This window comes from Zalophus californianus, chromosome 5, assembly GCF_009762305.2.
Source record: "Zalophus californianus isolate mZalCal1 chromosome 5, mZalCal1.pri.v2, whole genome shotgun sequence".
In the NCBI taxonomy this organism is placed as follows: Eukaryota; Metazoa; Chordata; class Mammalia; order Carnivora; family Otariidae; genus Zalophus; species Zalophus californianus.
The window spans coordinates 20,402,038-20,405,845 of record NC_045599.1 but is presented as its reverse complement, the minus strand read 5'-3'; the positions used below and the strand labels follow the sequence as shown (position 1 = coordinate 20,405,845).

At 40.7% G+C, this 3,808-nt stretch overlaps 1 pseudogene; it reads left to right on the top strand.

The window, feature by feature from the left end:
- The first annotated feature begins 228 nt into the window (after positions 1-228).
- LOC113930104 lies at positions 229-380 on the top strand (annotated as a pseudogene).
- The last annotated feature ends 3,428 nt before the right edge of the window (positions 381-3,808 follow it).

The following is a 3,808-nucleotide window of genomic DNA, read 5'->3' as shown; positions in this document are numbered from 1 at the left end:
GTGGTAGGTGTTGACTGTGTCACTGGGTTTGTCCGAGTGCATTACGCAATCTGAAATCTCAAAGCGACAGGGACACGAGGCCTTTCATAGATTTAAGTATACTTTTACGATGTCTTTGATTAATAGCATTAAAGTGAGATATGTAAAAGATAAGGATGTTCTTTTGTCAAAATGTTGAAGGCTTAGGGTTTATAATATATTGTGATTTTTTAAAAGGTTTTATTTAATATCGCTTCTCGGCCTTTTGGCTAAGATCAAGTGTAGTATCTGTTATCAGTTTAAAGGTTTTATTTATTTATTTGAGTGAGAGGGCACGGGCATGCGCACAAGGAGGGGGAGGGGCAGAGGAAGAGGGAGAAGCAGGGATTCCCCCACCACCGCCATGGAGGACTCGATCCCAGGACCCAGAATCATGACTTTAACCAACTGAGCCACCCAGGCACCCCATAAGTTGCAGATGAAATAAAGGGAAATTGACTGCGTGCTTCAGCAGTTCATGTTTCAATAAGGGAAATTATATACATCATTGGCTTCCAGGGTATAATAAATGGGTGAATGTTAGTTATTATTACACACATTGCTATAAATATTACCGTGCACCCAAACATTTGAAATAGTTCTTATCTCCATTTTGGGCTTATATAAATACTCCTTCAAAATAACTATCTTCCTATATTTTCTAAATATAGAAGATTAATTTCTCTAACCCCAGGGAAACAAGACTTTCTGAAATGTAATACCATGCACATATACATGGTTATGGGCAGAAAGGTTGTATCTGAAAGCTTAAAAAAGAAAGTGACTCTCCTTAAAATAATTTATCATTCATCCCATACCCATACCACCGTTTTCTAAGACTCTTGCAGCATCACTAAAACAAATTGCATTCTGTGTCCCGGCTAGGACACCCATTAGTGGCCTGGAAGTATGGGCTATTCTGATCATGAAGCCTTGTAGAAAGACAAGAGTTGCCTGGTTCCATGCAAGTCAGTGGTTTGCTTTCACTGCCAGAGACTAGTTATAATTTTAGGGTAGAATTATCTCATCATTTTCTATCTGACATGATTCATTTCTACTTCTCACATCTCCACAGACACTTATTTAAAAACCCTCCCCACTGGTTTTGTTCTTACTGGGACGTGGAGGCAGTGGGAAGGAAAAAACAGGAGTTTCTTTTTTTTTTTTCCCTGAGTCAATTCTGGGCAGTGAATAAGATGTGTTTTTCTTACCAATGTCAATAAAAGACCATCCCTTTAACTGCCCAGCTTATTAGTCATATGCATTGCCTTGAGATATTGCCCCAAAGATCAATACCCTGATTTCCTCTCCATCTGCCTAGACCAAGATAATTAGGCTCTTTACTTTGTTTTGTATATAATGAAGGAGGCAACGTAGTGCTAGTAGGGAAAAAAGGCGATCTCCCTGTGGTAAATGTATTGACATTTACAGACACCGACAGAGCACAACATGGAGAGAGTAATGAGAAATTTGACTGCTTTCCCCTCTTTCTCCGCTTCCTGCTTTAGAGTTGCTGCATCCCACAGTGAATTACTAGCTACAAAGAGAAGGGACTGCTTAGGGACTGACAATTGAGAGCATTTACAATTAGCTGAATTGATTAACCTTTACAAATGCTGTTACTTTATGAGGTGTTTTTCTCAGCCCTGGTTGAACAGTACGCCTTATTGATTCAACATACTCCTTTATGGAAGCCCTGATTTGTTTGTGACTCCACCAGTCATAACGCCTGCCTTGGTAATCGCTTCTGCGTGTTCTTGGGAAAGCTTGACGGGGTAGACTGATTGGCATTATGTAAATGGAGTCCTTGTCACCCTCTTGGAGAAGGAGAGGTGTACAGGGCGGGAGAAGAGAGGGCGCAGACCTGCCTCCCTGCGTCCCCATCTCCCAGCACAGACACAAAGGATGACAGCCTCTCACTGCCCCTCAGTCCACACTGCCTTGCTCCAAATAAACAGCCTGTAGGGTGAAAAGAGCTGCAGACTTTTCTCCGAGGTTTCCACCTCCCCTGTATTCCCTGGCTTTTACTTCGGGTTTCCTGAAATAATTTGGGTTTTGTGTATGACTGTGAGGGAAGGGGTGGTGGGAAATTGTCAAAAAAAAAAAAAAAATAGAACTGTATTTAGCTTATTTTTTTTTGAAATGTTATAGACTGATTTTGAGTGCCTGACTCTGGCTAGTGATCCCAAAACCTATGACAAAAGGCATATTCCTTTAACCAGTTTCATTCAAAGAGTCTCTGTGCTCAGAATAAATATCGCATAGAAATGGCTGCCTCCCATCCCTCATGGCCCATCAAACTATATGAATACAGAGTAAATACTATTTGGTTTTCCTTCCCTTCACGCTTCCTTCTCTCTCCACTTTCTTCCTTCTAACCTTTTATTCTTCATTTCAAGGGGTACATTTTTATGATTTTTTTTAAAGATTTTATTCATTTGACAGAGACACAGCGAGAGAGGGAACACAAGCAGGGGGAGTGGGAGAGGGAGAAGCAGGCTTCCTGATGCAGGGCTCGATCCCAGGACCCTGGAATCATGACCTGAGCCCAAGGCAGACGCTTAACGACTGAGTCACTGAGGCGCCCCACATTTTTGCGATCTTAAAGATAAAAGAACTGGCAGCCTGAAATGCTACTGAGTTAATCTATCAGCGGTTCCAGCAGTGTTCCTTAAATGCATTCTGCACCCAAGACCAGCTACCTGATTTGTGGGGTCCAGGGCACAATGAAGAGGCAGGGTCGCTTGTTTATCAATTATTAAAAATTTCTAACTCGTGACAGCAGAGCATTAAATCTAGCCCAGCTCTTGTAAGCATCAGGCTTTGTGTGCCTGCATAGTCACATGCCAGGAAGTAGGCCCTGTCTTTACCTTGGACCCTGTGTTTTGTGGAGACTGAGGTGGTGGTATTTGTTTTCCTTCCCAAATAGACTTTAAACTTCCCTAATGTGAGACTGGTTTATTCTGGATCATGCTGAATCGCCTGTGCTTGTTTCCCATTTGAGCTGCTGCTTAGTTGGTAGGAACTGAGAGCCGCACCCTAATGCACATCTTCTGCATAGCAGGGAAACCTAAACCAGACCTGGGTGACTTGAAGCACTTTTATCCATGCCAGAGTTAGGAAACTGGAGTGTTTGTCACCTTGCTCATTCAGTGCTGGCTGAAGAAAGTTTGTTTTGCTTTATGTGATTAAACTGAATGTTTTGCTTGATGCACATGCAAAAATATGTGCATTTATTCTAATATAATACATAGACATATTCAAATGCACAGGATTTTTTCATACATATATGTGCATAACAGAATTAAGTTTATGGCATTCCAAGACACAGATGAACAATGATGGAAGACAGCCATTTTTTTTTTTAAATGAAGAATTGATGCATTTGTAAAGAAAAAAAAATCTGGGAGCTGCTCTAACAAAGTCTGCAGCATTCACAGCGTGACAAACAAATGAGAAAACAGCAGATGCAGCACAAATTAAGATGTATTTAGCACAGCAGCCCATCAAATGTGTGAACGTCTTTTGTAACTCAGCTTTGCAAGGTTGATGTATTGCACTTTAGACAGCTGATAATGAACCCTCCTAGCAATTAGAAGTGGAAATACTGAGGAGTCAAAATTGTGTTGTTCCCAGTGGGCCAAAAAAGAAAAAAAAAAAAAAAGAAACCAAAAATCCATGTGAAACTTCTTTAATGTGCTTGCAAAACAAAGAGAATGTTTCAATTTATATACTGGTGTGTTTGAATTTCTCTTGCCTTTTAAAAATTCCTACTTCATTTTAATTACCA